The sequence below is a fragment of the Vicugna pacos genome, chromosome X (genome assembly GCF_048564905.1).
Source record: "Vicugna pacos chromosome X, VicPac4, whole genome shotgun sequence".
Classification (NCBI taxonomy): Eukaryota; Metazoa; Chordata; class Mammalia; order Artiodactyla; family Camelidae; genus Vicugna; species Vicugna pacos.
The window spans coordinates 83,903,059-83,917,990 of NC_133023.1; the positions used below are offsets into that span (position 1 = coordinate 83,903,059).

General features: G+C 39.7%; 1 long non-coding RNA gene across 1 annotated transcript; it reads right to left on the reverse strand.

The window, feature by feature from the left end:
* Nucleotides 1-552: 552 nt before the first annotated feature.
* Nucleotides 553-9,857, reverse strand: LOC107034689 (uncharacterized). The gene is made up of 5 exons (XR_012067506.1): nucleotides 9,423-9,857; nucleotides 5,900-6,026; nucleotides 4,502-4,572; nucleotides 4,192-4,329; nucleotides 553-1,887 (listed from the first exon to the last, which is right to left on the reverse strand). It is a non-coding gene; the product is annotated as an uncharacterized lncRNA (long non-coding RNA).
* Between the last annotated feature and the right edge of the window lie 5,075 nt (nucleotides 9,858-14,932).

A 14,932-nucleotide genomic window follows, 5' to 3' on the forward strand; every position in this document is an offset into this window, starting at 1 on the left:
CAGCCTTGACGATACTATCACTGCCTGGAGTTGACGGAGACTGGGAAGGACTGCGTGGTCAGTGCTCGGACCCGTACAAATGCTTTGGCAAAGTCCAGGAAATGTCCTTTCCTGGTGAAAGGCGAGTGGACAGGACGCTGCTGCTGTTCTCAGTTGCAGTCCTTCGCCTCCCTATAGCCTCTCCCTTTCCCTTTCCCCCTTTTCAGATATGAAGCCTCCCCAGATCTCAGGGATGGTAGCGGGAGAAGAGGAGGAAATAAGGTCCGAACAGGGGCGGGGGAGGACGAGGTGGCAGTGGCCAGGAGCCTGAGGGGCTGAAGTCTGGGGACAGGCAGCATCACCTCTACTGCATCACATTTACCCCTTTGCAGCTACAGATGGAGAGCCTCTTACACCACACTGGACACCCCCATGTGTTCCCTGTGTATGAGGCTTGCTCCTGGAGGTGCCTAGTTCTGTTGTTTCTGGATGCCTCTGGCCCTCTTCCAGAGTCCCTTCTCTCCTTTTCATAGCCCAAAGCTGCCACCAGGGCCCCCTTCCCCAGGACTCTGGGGTGGGGTCAGTGTCTACTAGGCATCAAGGTAAATATTTTCATGCAGTATTTAAATCCACCAAGTAGGGAAACTGGCGAGAGACTTGTTCTGTAAATAACGTTTTATTGGAACCATTCATGAGGCACGGTGAAGCAAGTACAGGGTCAGATGCTACCTATGTTTAAATTTAGGTAGTATTTTCATTATGGATTATTTTTGCACTAATTTTGATACTTGTTAAATACTGCATTAAAACATTATTTATCTTGATTCCTGATTTTTTTGGTGCCACATTAAATTTTGTACAGAAGAGGAAACCACCCTCTAAAGCAAGCCTTGAGTTGGATATTATAGAAAAGTATACTGGGGTAGGGGGCCTGAGGGGAATAGAAATTTTAAAACAAGCATGAAATAACATCTGTATATTTAATTTCATCCACATTTCCAATTACCAAACATTTGTGGCTCCCTCCCCTCAGGAAGGAGCTTGCAATATGCATGAATGAGACCGAAGCTAGAATGCAGGTCAGTAAACCTGAAAAAAGCAACTTGGCAGGGCAGCCATTCTAAAGCCTGCTTCAGGACTTGGACACCTTGTCCTATACATGATTGGAAAATAAGTTTTAAACTTTGGGGGCTTTAATGGGTAGTAAACGGGATGAGTAAATTCCAACTTGTGGAAATTGCCCATTACCAATGGGAACATGAGTTCCCAAGGGGGAAAAAAATAGAACCACTTTTCCTACACCTGTGCTGCCTGTCTATCTATGTAAGTGTATATAGATATACTTTCTTCCAGGGTGACAGTTTTTCCAAAATGTTTTTCCACCAGATTCAGATTCTTCATAGCACATCATCAAGAGCAGTTCACCAAAGGCCTGACAAATGAAGTGAATAAATGCAAACTGCATCGTGTTTTTATAAGGCACATTTTCGTACTTTCAGTAAAGATGTGAATTCCCTCGTATACTTGTTTTTGTGTGCCAAGTGGGGTATGGGTAAGAATCGCTAAGGAATATCAAGGTGGTCTCTTTTCATGAGGTGACATCCCTAACTCACTGTCAATAGGCCCTGCACTTCTCAGATACATACATGTACAAGACAGGGTGGGGAAGGTCCCTACTGAGAGAACAATATGTTGCAAGACATGGTCGAGCTCCATGATGAGAAGCTCAGGCACAATCCTGGACTCTCAGGAATCTTCTTAAGAAGCCCACTATTCATAGGGCTTTATCCGAAGTTGGCATCCAAACACTCACCTAGTTTTCTTCTAGATGCTCCAAATTCTGTTCACTGCTCTCCCTTCTTGCGGAGCATATAGGGGAATGGAAACCATTCTGGCCCAAAGGAACTGCTGCTTCAAAGTAAACACAAGAGGAGATGCCATCAACGCCAGAAAGAGGCTCTTCTCCCTTTTCTCCCCTCCCCCCACCACAGAGGCCATATTATTGTGTCTTCCCAGCTAAGAAGTGACAGTCATGTCTTCAAATGTATTTTGTCTCATTCAGCATCCTTGAGAGAACCCTGGTTCCTGATGACTAAACACTAAAAGGGAACCTTTTGGTTTAGTGCTGCTGGAAGCAAAAGGGATTCCCCTGATGAATATTCCAGATTAATGAATCATTGAAAAGAAGCAGTGAGACCTTGGATTTCTTTAAGCTGTCTTCCTCATGTGAAACTGTCAGGCTAGAAAACGAAAATAAAAATGAAGTGTGATAAGAACTGAGGAATTACTGTTAAGTATTAGGCATTGTAATGGTAATGTGGTTACGTTTAAATAAGAATGTCTATCTTTTAAAGAAACATGCTGAATTGTTTATAAATGAAGTGATATCTGGAATTTGTTTCAAAATAATTGGGGGCTGGTGGCAACTTCCCACAAGTTGATAATTATTCAAGTTGGGTGGTGTGTATATGGGAGATCATTACACTGTTCTCTATACTTGTATATATATATTTGACCTTTGCCATAATGAAAATTAAAGAAAAAAACCCTGGTCATTTATGTTTCTTCTTTTCCTTTTTCTGGGCTTTTTTGCTTTCCTTTTTGTATCTTCATCTGAAAATTTAAAAATATTAAAACTGAAAAAAAATTTACCTCTAAAACCTTAATACCTTTGACCAGATAAATATGCTTTTGCGATCCCATTTATTCTTACAGAAAAATTCATTCATTCACACATTTATGCTACAAACCATGCTAGACATGAAAAGCATAGAAATTAAAGTCACACTAGGTATTTGATGATTTAGGAAATATTAATTTACTGGGTGAGATAATGGTATTGTAGTTAAGCAGGAACATGTTCTCTTTTTAAGAGTTGCATGCAGAAATATTTAGCATCGAAGTGTAGATGAAATTTGTATTTTACTTTACATACCTCAGCAAAAAACCTGTATTTTTAAAAAATATGTCAAAATACTAATAATTGTTAAAATTGAGGTGATATGTATATGATATTAATTATACTATTCCCTTTACTTTTCTGAATGTGAGAGTATTTTCCTGCTGTGTATTGCGGGGGATGCTTTCCAGGAGCTCAATCTAATGTAGGAGATAGAGATAAAGAGGTAAACAGAATCCCACTGAGAGAAGGACGTGGGTGTTCTGGGCACACAGAGGAAATCTCAAAATCAGGCTGATTTGGGGAGGGTGGTTGAGGAAAGGTTGACCAGGAAAAGGTGACTCTTAAGCTCATTCTTTTAAAATCAGTTTTTTTACAAAAATTCGGCATGCCACTGTTAAGATGAGTAAGCCAAGTCACAGGCAAGGAGAGACTGGCCTTGCAGGCAGACGGACTCTCTGTACCAAGTAAGAGAGTCATGAGAAAGGACGTGCGATATGGAGGAGACAGAATGTCATCCTCAGGCCACAGAGGATGCTGCAAGAGAGCGCGGGGTCTGTGTGATGAGAGAGCTCAACCAGGGTCTGAACTTCACCCTGAAGGCCACGGAGAGCTACTGAAGGATTCTAAATAAGGACCAACACGTTCAGATTTGTGCTTCAAGAAAGCTCAGCCTTCCAGCAGTGAGGAAGAAAAGTGACAATGGTGGCCAGGAAACCCAGGTGACATCAGAGGAAGGGGTGCCTCTGTGTAATGTGTCCCCAGGAGACACCCTCTATCAATCATCAGCTGGGAGAGGGCACAAAAAGGTGGTTTTTTGGGATGCATCGGCCCCCAGGGGGTGTCTTCCATAAATCAGCTGCCAGCCTGACGGCTCCTCTGTGGTGCGGCTTTCTGAAAATTGTACAAAGTGCAATTGCCCACTGAGTGTGAGAATCGCACAAAAGAGCCACTCCACTGGGCTGATGCAGCCCCTATGACTTGGTTTGGCACCACACGCTTTGTACAGCTATACACAACCAATCTGGAGCCGCAGCACCTAGGTCTGAATCCCAACTGGGTGACCCTGGGTGCAGTATTTACAACCTGCTCCGAGCCTCCCTTTCCGCATCTCTAAGAGGTGAACTACAGTTACTGTGTGGATTAAATAGCAATAGTGCATATCAAGCACTTAGCAGGGAGCCCCACACAAAGTCGGGAGTGTTCAAAACTCTTGGCTATTATTGTTTTTAAGAACCTTCCTCTAAAATGAGCCTTGAAGAAGTAAAAATAGTTTTGAAGCAAGGCGCGCAGAACGATGTTGGCTTCCTTACCACTGGAGTCTGTTTCAGAATCAGAGTCACTGTCACTATCGTCAGAATATTTCCTGTGTTTTCTTTTAGATGATTTTTTCTTCCTCCTTTTCTTGGACCTTTCGTTTGAATGAGTAGACTTCTTCTTCTTCTTGTCGTCTACATAAAATACGAAAAAACAACTTCCAAAGAAGTATTTCTGAGCATCAATTTTATCGCATTTGAAATACTGGAAAGGAACTGATGATGGCAATTTGAGTAAAGTCTAATGTTCAACTATTTACAAACTTCTTAAACTCCTCAATAAAAAATTTCCATATTTAAAAAATACCTTCTGAAGTAGAAGCTGAAGCGGTGCTTTTCTTTGGCTCTTCATCCTCTACTGGTGTATGTTCATCAGAGCTGAGTTTAAAGAAAATGGTTGTGAGAATCAGAAAAGTGATAAAATACGGACCATGGAGTATAAAAATACAGACTTAAAACTTTTCAGTAACAAACTGATTGTCCAAGAACCATTAAGAGCCAGCACCGGACTGCTTTTGTAACAGTACAGTTTAAGGGTCTACCACCTTCATAATAACATAATAATCATTTTTATTTGCATAATGCTTTAGAGTTTACAAAGTGCTATTCACACTGAAAGCAGGATGTAAGATTTATATTTTCAGAAGAAACCATAGGGAAAATGCAGGGAAACAGGAATCATAAGGAAAGATGAAAGAAACTGGAGATAAGAAGGCTGAGGGAAGATTTGGTGATTTTACTCTTCATGTGGAACAGGCATATGGTAGAGCAGCAACTGTTCTGTCTCCCCAGAGCAAGAACCTAACACACTACAGTGTAAAGGGATTTCATCCTGTTGTAGAGAATTCCGAAAATGAGTATCATTAACATGCTACAATAGTTTAGAATGGGAATTTCCATGTCATATAATCTTTTTCTCTGAAGTCACATCTAGAATAAAGGTATTGCCTAGAAAATTATATTTAGGGTGACTTCTCTAATTCTATGATTTCAGGTTCTTAAAAGAATATATGTAAGAACAAGTTTCTGATAATAATGCTTTATCAACTTGTCACAAATTACAGGTTTATCTGTCAAGCACACTGTCTCAACTCAACCTAAAGCAGACACAGAAAGAGAGGAAAGGGAAGCAGCAGCTAATGAATAGCACCAAACAGAAAAGAAATAAGGAAACAGAAGAAGCATTAAGCCTTTAGATAGTATTGGATATAGGCAAATTAACTAAAGAAAACCATACCAGCACATTCATTTCAAAAATCCCTTTGTAATGCTAAAATCTGGCATGCATCCTGCTATTGGGTTAGTTGAGGAAAAAATAATTCAAAATGAGATAAATGCATATTTGTTTTAACACTGAACCCTTCTATGAATAAGAAATTAGTACCCCATGAATTATAATTTAAAGAGAACAAGTAGCATGCTGAAATCCACTGGCAACATGTTTTCTTATGTATGTTCCATAGCTTTAAAATTTAAGGGATATAAAAGGAAAACTCACAAGAAAGAAGAAATATGTGAAATGTACTTAGAGTTCTTCACTTAATAAAAAATTTAACAATGGGCTCTGGATTTAACAAATGTCATATTTTTAAAAATACATTTTTTAAAAGACTTACTCTGGTTCAAGATTATATTGTCAGCTAGGGCTGCCATAACAAAATCCCACAGACTGGGTGGCTTAAACAACAGAAATTTATTCTCTCACCGTTCTGGGGGTTAAAAATCCAAGATCAAGGTATCATCAGGGTTGGTTTCTAGTAAGACCTCTCCTCCTGGCTTGTAGACCCCCAACCTTCTTGCTGTGTTGTCATGTGGCCTCTCCTCTGTGTCCTCTGTGCTCAGGTCAGGGGAAGGAGGCGGGGGGGAGAGAGAGAGACTGGTTAATTGAGATCTCTGGTGTCTCTTCCTCATCTTCTAAGGACACCAGTCCCATTGAATTAGGGCTGCTGCCTAATACAGTCACTTTGAAGGTTAGGGCTTCAACATGTAAATTTGGGGGGCAGCCAGTTCAATCTATAACAAGGATTCTTTGGAGAAAGTCCTCATGCTTCAGGAGCTCCCAATTCTCTAATCCTCTCTCACTAACTTTCCAGAAGATATGTGAATGTAAATTATAACTTGATGACTGAATTCTGTTATTTATATGTATATATATTTTCACATTCAACAAGTTTAGTTATTCTATCCTCCCTTTATGTTTTAAACTTTAATAAAAACTTGGTATAAATGTAAACTCAACACTTAGGATCTGGTGTTCTGGTAGTTCTATCAAATGGCACAGACTACAGACAGCTGAGATGCCTGGCCAGAAATGCAGCCTGCGAGGCTGTCAAGTGTGTCCCTTCTGCTGCACGCATGACACAGCTCCTAACTGCTCATTTCATCCCCTGCAATACGTGACAGAAACAGTTTTACATTCGGAAATAACTTCATTTGTTTATGCATATTTATGAAAGGAAAAAGAAGTCTGTTCCAATTTGGTTAAAACTTTAGTTTTCAGAAACCCAAGAATTAGTAAGGACAACTTTTTAAAATGAAGCACTAGAAGAAGTAGAAAATAAAGGGAGCTCTGAAAAGTTCTATGTGACAAAAGTTGTATTCAATGAAATTCAGGGTTTGTTCTCTCTCTTGTTTTCCCTTTAGTTCCTTTTTAGAATAGGAGTACATTGTCTATCTGCTCTTTGGAGGACATTAAAATTTTTTTTGTTTTATTGTAATGTTTGTCATTTCTTCTATTTAATATTTGCTATTATTACTCATAAACTGAAAAAAAACTAACAGAGGCTTAATTCTCCCAACATTTAGCTGCTTTTGTCTCTGTTTTAAAAAATACTTACAAAATAAATATATTTGGTTTCATTGTTTGAATAAATTATTTTTTACTTCCTTATTCAGGGGAAAAGGTATTATAACTATACAGATTTGGACTCACAGGGTCTCTCGCTCCCAGAAGCAGACACTCTAAAAAGTAAACATACAAATAACAGTCCTTGAAATATATAAGTATAGGGGTCAATGATGCCAGCCAGGCTGCAAAGACACAGAATCCTTGTGGTGCAGGGCCTAAAATTGAGGCCCAATGTTATGTACTACCTGACATCTGGGCAAACCAGTAGGGCCTCCAATGGCCTAAATGCAGATTCCCCTTCCCACTCTGCTCTTGCAGATAAGGTCCTCTAGCCAAACAAACCTCTCTATCAAAGGGACAGGAGCAGTTCCAGATTAGCCCTGCAGAGTGGATCTTCTGTGTCCAGTGTCAGGGGTCCTGTGTTCAGCTGCCCCATAACCCAAGAGAGGATTCCCTCTCTCCCTCCAACAGGGTGAATAGGAGACCATTAAAACAGTCCCGGCTGCTATCTGCTTTCATCTGGATTCTTAAGATAAATTATTTATCTTCTACATGGACAAATGCAAATTTCATCCAAGCTGTCCTTACACCTTTTGGTTAAGACTCTAAAGCTGTTTGGTTTCTGACTGACACAGATTGGGGAGACCTTTCTGAAACACATAACTTGGAGAAGTAGTTCTCCAATATAACTCAGGACTATTTTTGCTGTTCCTGCTCCCAGGTATGAAACCCTAATAGCTAAGACGAAATGTGTATTATGTTCCAGGCACTAAATCATTACAACAACCCTAAAAATGTCAGCACTATTTTTATCCCCTTCTTTATAGGTGAAGAAGTGAAGCTTGAAGATGTTAAGTAATTTGACCAATGTTTTTACTTTCTTAAATTAACATTTGTTAAGTGGGGCACAGGGTGCTGGATGGTGAGCCAAAGGTCAGCAACAGACCACAAGACAAACTGAAATAGAACAGTTTACTACTCAGAGGTCCTGGAGGAAGTACACAGTTTGCTTCCAGGAGGCACACAAGGAGGTCAAGTTATCGTGCAGACAGAGAGTGACAGGATCTGGGACACATGCTTTTATTAGGATCTGTGGGTGGAGTGTTTTGGGGTCCCAGACTAGGGCGAGATTGGTCAATTTAAACCAAAAGAGCAGGGGTTTTGGTAAGCCCCATGGTGGTCTTTTCTAAGGGGCTCGTACAGCATACAGGTGCTAGGAGGCAGGGGAGACTGTAGATCACAAGGCCTGTTGGAGAAGTCATACCAGGAACTTACATTTGTTTGTGACTCTGTAAGTTGCTATCTAGGGCATGTGATTACATAAGGAGACCAGTGACAATTTAAGGTCCCTGCAAGCCCCGCAAACAAAATGGATGCTGAGGCAGCAATACCATGGAGTAGCTCAGGTAAGCTCTTGACACCCAAGGTCATACAGGTATTAATTAAGTGGCAAAGCAGGGCTTCAAACTCAGGCAATCTGAATCCAGCCACTATCCTCCTCCTCACTTCCCACTGCTGGAAAAAAATATCATCAAGACATCTCCCAACTGTTGTAATTTCAACCTGACCCTCAATGCCTGTAATGTTTGTAAATTTCTCGTTTTTAGCGCATTCACGGCACTTTGTAGGTATGAATACTTACTCAGCAATAATTACAACTTTTCCTTCTCTTTGTTAACTATTTTTCCCCTCCAGGACTCACTTTCATTAGAGGAAAATTGATCTCACCCTCCCCTCATTCCTCAAGGTCTGAGACCACTTAACAAGATCTTGCTCGAGGTAGCTTCATCTGCATTTATGCACATCACTTTTCCTACATTCATCCAATCATGTCTTGGGGGAAAGTTTTCTCCTCTTCAGTTTAAACCCTTAATCCCTTAATCTCAGCGCTCCCCAGCTCCCTACAAAGAATTTCCACTTACACATCCTGTTATCGTCTCAAACCGATCTGTTCATTCATTCAACACACTATGGTTGAGCTCTTACTAAGTGCTAGGCACTGCAAATTCTGTGATGAATAAAATCGGGCTCCTCCTTTCCATGAACTCAGTCCAGTGGAGAATAAAAACTTGCTCACAAATGATAACACAAAGTAAATAAATCCTATTCATATGTCTGAGACCCTTGGCCATGTCCACTGCCAGACCAGACGCGGAAGGGGTGGAGCGGTTAGAGCACCGTATGAAGGGGCTCAAGGGTAAGTGAGAATTAAGAGAGGGGCAAATAAGGCGCTGTCGTGGATAGACTGAAGCAAAAAGATGGAAATGGGCGTAAGGAAGGTAGAAAGCGAAATGCGAACAGTAAGAAGCGGGATGAGAGATGAAAAGGACTCTGAAGGCAGGTGGGATCCTCAGAGCGAAGGTGCAGCCGCATCACTCACCTCCTCCCAGTCCCAGTCCAGGAGGCTAGGTCTCGGCTCGTCGCTCCGGCAGCGGCGCGAGAGGCGGCCGCGCCCCGCAGACGAGGAAGCAGAAGCGGAGGGGGCGCCCCGCGGCGCCGAGGGCTGCTCTTGCGAAAGCCGCCGCGAGCCGCGAGCCGGAGCCGCAGGGCTGGATTCGGGAGCCTCGGCTGAGGCCACCTCACTGATGGCCGAGGCCAGTCCGGTCTCCCGGCCGAGAGCAAGGGTAGGAGGGAGAGCGGCGGCCCCGCGGGCTCGGGGCTCTTTGACGAACTATGATGCTTTCCCATCCCGGGCTGTGCGAGTCAGATCACCCGAGCCCTTGTTGCCGAGAAAAGAGGGAACAGTCTCTCGAGACTACAAAGATTTCGATCTCTTGGGCTCTCAGAACCCGCCGCGGGGCAACCCCCTGCAAAGCTGAAGCAACCATGGAAACCGTTCCGGGTACATCGGCAAAAGCCTTCCCCCGGCTTACGTGGCCTCCAGGCGACGTGAAAGGGGTGTGTGCATCGGTGTAAACAAGCCGCCGCTGCAATCGGTTCTGCGCATCTTTCCGGTTCCGCAAGAGGTTCGCCAGGTCTAAATTGGACCTGAGACCGTGTCTTTCTCAGCTTTGTACTTGAAATGACTGAAGGGAAGGATGACAAGCCACAGGATACATTTCACAGAGCGGCCGCATTGCCAACATAGTCAATTCTGCTTGTGTTCCAAGTGCTCTGTGTGTGTTCGTTACGTGTTATATACTATTGGGTGCTTACTGTGTCTCGTGTTTGTGTGTACGTATGTACATATACATAATATATGCACATATATGTGCATATATATGCCCATATAGAATATAGAGGAGTGGCTCAAATTGAATTACATATTTTTTTCAGAGTCTATCCTGAATTAAAAGAAGACTCTAAATGGAATGAAAAGGAAAGGCACAAAGTATTCAGTATGCAGCTGACAGTGTATTTATTTTAGTGTTGTCAGGCTTAGCAAAAAAAAATACAGTAGGTCTGTTTACATTTGAATTTCAGCTAAACAATGAATAATGTTTTAGGATAAGTGTGTGTCCCATAGAGTAATAATACACTATTAAATGACTATTTTTATTAAATGTGAGGACATAGCCACAATTATACCTCCTCTCTCCTTTCCCAACACCTCTAAAATTTATTCCTTATATTCTAAGGTTTTCCACTTGCTGTTTGAGAAAATGGGTTAGGAAGCAGCCCCTGATACCTGGAAGATGGCTAGCGCTCAGGCCACTTTCTTCTGTTGGACGTAAGCTCACAGAACCCCAACCTAAGTCAAAATCACTAGGTGACTGACAAAGTGAAACAAAACAAGACCACTTCATAGATTTTTCTAAGTGCAGACAGAAGGATTAAAAAAGTCACTGTGCCACCCAGAAAACACCAAATACTCCCTCTCTTGGCCAAAATAGGTGACTGCTACTTTACAAATTACAACTTTATTCTTGCTCTAGTCTGCACCCCCACCCCCACCCCTTGTAGATAAGATTATTGAGATGCCCAGTCATACAGTTGCCTCTGCTTTCTGACAGCATTTTATTTAGAGCAAACTCCTGCTTCCTTCAACCCTCTCCTAAATTGCCCAAATACTATAGTGGGTTCTTTCTCACCTTCTCTTACTGAAACACTCCACAGTTTGTTTGTTCTCCCTCCCTGCAAAAACTAATAAGCCCAACTTGTCAACTATGAGTATGTTCCTGGTGGTCTTTGGTTGAAGGGCATTGACGTGTTCCACTGCCTAGAATGCCCTTCCCCAGACATTTGCCATGGCTCTTTTCCTTAGTTCATTCTGTTCTTTGTTCATAGATCATCTTTTCAGAGAGGTCGTCCCTGACCACACTATTTACAACAGCACCCTCATCATTCTCTATCTTTTTATACATTTTTTGTCATAGCACTCATTACTATCTTATTTTATATTACATATTTAGATAGTATGTTGTATGTCTCTCCCATTAGAATCTAACTTCATGAAGACTGGGAGTTCATCTTGATGATGATTGTATCCATAATGTGTACAGCATTGCCTGGCCTAGAGTAAATACTAACTGATATGAATTTAATGAACAAATGAATTAATGGATTTTTATTGTATCAGGGTTTATAATAGTTTCACTCTATCACATATTCATAATCAACCTTGTTGTTTGGTCTTAGTCCTCCATTTAAATAGACTGGCTCACTGCAGAATGTCCATTCTTAATTCTTTATTTTGACTCATTTCTATTTTTTTAATTATTGAAGTATAGTTGATTTACAATGTTGTGTTAGTTTCTGTTGTATGGCATAGTGATTCAGTCATACATATATATTCTTTTTCCTATTTTTCATTATAGGTTATTACAAGGTATTGAATATAGTTCCCTGTGCTATAAAGTAGGACTTTGTTGTTTATCTATTATATATATAGTAGTTTGTAACTGCTAATTCCAAACTCCTAATTTATCCCTCCCCTCTTTCCCCTTTGGTAACCATAAGTTTGTTTTCTATGTCTGTGAGTCTGTTTCTGTTTTATATATAGATTCATTTGTATTATTTTTAGATTATATATAAAAGTGATATCATATAGTATTTGTCTTTCTCTATCTGACTTATTTCACTAAGCATGATAATATCCAGGTCCATCAATATTGCTGCAGATGGCATTTCATTCTTTTTTATGGCTGAGTAATATTCCATTGTGTATATACCACATCTTCTTAAGCCAATCATCTGTTGATGGGCGTTTGGATTGCTTTTATGTCTTGGCTATTGTAAATAGTGCTTCTATGGACATTTGGGTACATATATCTTTTCAAATTAGAGTTTTCATTTTTTCCAGGTATATACCCAGGAGTGGGATTGCTGGGTCATATGGTAGCTATATGTTTAGTTTTTTTTTAATTGAAGTATACTTGATTTACAATATTGCATTAGTTTCAGGTGTTCAGCAAAATGATTCAGATATATATATATATTTCAGATTATTTCCCATTATTAAGGTTCCATTCAGATTATTTTCAGATTATTTTCCATTCCATTAAGGTTATTATAAGATATTGAATATAATTCCCAGTGCTATACAGTAAATTCCTGTTGCTTATCTATTTTATGTGTAGTAGTTTGTATCTGTTAATCCCATACTCCTAATTTATCCCTCCTCCCTTCCCTCTCCCCTTTTGTAACCATAAATTGATTTTCTATGCCTTTGAGTCTGTTTCTATTTTATATATGAATTCATTTGTATTATTTTTTGATACCACATATAAGTGATATCATATAATATTTGTCTTTCTCTGCCTGACTTACTTCATTAAGCATAATATTCTCTAGGTCCATCCATGTTGCTGCAAATGGCAATGTTTTATTCTTTTTATGGCTGAGTAATATTCCATCGTGTGTGTATGTGTGTATACCACATCTTTTTTTTTCATTTTTTGAACTGAAGTTCAGTTGATTTACAATATTATGTTAGTTTCAGGTGTACAGCAAAGTGATTTTGTTATACATATGTTTATATCTATATTCTTTTGCTTTTTAAATTCTCTTCCATTATAGGTTCTTGCAAGATATTGAATATTGTTCCCTGTGCTACACAGTAAATCCTTGTTGTTTATTTTATGTATGGTAGTGTGTATCTGTTAATCCCATACTCCTAATTTATCCCTCCCTCCCTTTCCCTTTTGGTAACCATAAATTTGTTTTTTACACTTGTGAGTCTGTTTCTGTTTTGTAAATAAGTTCATTTGTATCATTTTTTAGGTTCCAAATATAAGTGATGTCATATGATATTTGTCTTTCTTTGTTTGATTTACTTCACTCAGTGTGATAATATCCAGGTCCATCTATGTTGCTGCAAATGGCATTATTTCATTCTTTTTTATGGCTGAGCAGTATTCCATTGGGGGTGTGTGTGTGTGTGTGTGTGTGTGTGTATCGCTACACCACATCTTTATCCACTCATCTGTTGATGGACATTTGGGTTGCTTCCATATCTTGGATATTGTAAAGTGCTGCTATGAATATTGGGGTGCATGTATTATTTTGAATTAGAATTTTCTCTGGATATATACCCAGGAATGGGATTTCTGGATCATATGGTAAGTCTATTTTTAGTTGTTTCTCCATAGTGGTTACACCAATTTACATCCCCACCAACAGTGAAGGAGAGTTCCCTTTTCTCCACACCCTCTCCAGCATTTATTTGTAGATTTTTTGATGATAGCCATTTTGACCAGCATGAGGTGATACCTCATTGTGGTTTTGATTTGCATTTCTCTAATATGTAGTGATGTTGGGCATCTTTTCATGTGCCTGTTGGCCATCTGTATGCCTTCTTTGGAAAATATATGTTTAGATTTTCTGCCCATTTTTTGATTGTGTGTTTGGTTTATTGATATTTAGATGTATGTGCCATGTGTATATTTTGGATATTAACACCTTGCTGGTTGCATCATTTGCAAATATTTTCTCCCAGTCCATAGGTTGTCTTTTAGTTTTATTGATGGTTTCCTTTGCTGTGCAAAAGCTTTTAAGTTTGGCTAGGTCCCATTTGTTTATTTTTCCTTTAATTTCTTTTGCCTCGGGAGACTGACCAATGAGAATATTGCTATGATTTATGTCAGAGAATGTTTCACCTATGTTATCTTCTAGGAGTTTTATGGTGTCATGTCTTACATTTAGGTTAGGTCTTTAAAGTATTTTGAGTTTTCTTTTTAATATATAGTGTGAGGGAATATTCTAATTTCATTGATTTACATGCAGCTGTCTAGCTTTTCCAGCACCACTTGCTGAAGAGCCTGGCTTTTCTCCATTGTATATTCTTGCCTTCTTTGTCGTAGATTAATTGACATTGGTGCATGGGTTATAGGTGGCTTTTTAATTTTAGATTAGTTTTTGCCAAGTTATGGGGTAAGCGACACGGACAGAAGGAAGAGAAGGTTTCCTATACTTTGAATTAACAGTTTTTCATCATACTTCGCTTGGGGGGTCCACACTTTTAAAGCCCTTTCAAGAAAGGGACAAAGGAAAGGCAATTCTGTCAGTAGCCTTGGTGCTGTTAATGCTGGTGCAAAAGAAATTGTATTGTGTCTTAAAATTTACTGACAGAAAACTATCAAATATTTGATATCAAGAGTGGCAGCTACTGCCACTGTGATCTATATTTCAAAGGTACGTCTCATTTTAGTTTTAGTCAACTAAGCTACTGAAAATAGATCCTAAACTTTCAAGATGTACTTTGTCCTTTTTCCTAAAATTTTTTTTTGGTACTAAATTTTGGGGAAGGTTGACTCAGAAAAATGGTCATTAATCTGCTAACTAATCGTGTTAAGTTGCCAAGAAAATACTACCATCTGTCTTAGTTTCTTTTACAACAGTGCATTCCCACTTCTCATGAAATGTCATTATATAAACAATGAAACTTTAATAATTTTGAGTCATAATCAAAAAGCAGTAATGCTGTAATTCCCACATAGACTATTTTCCCAC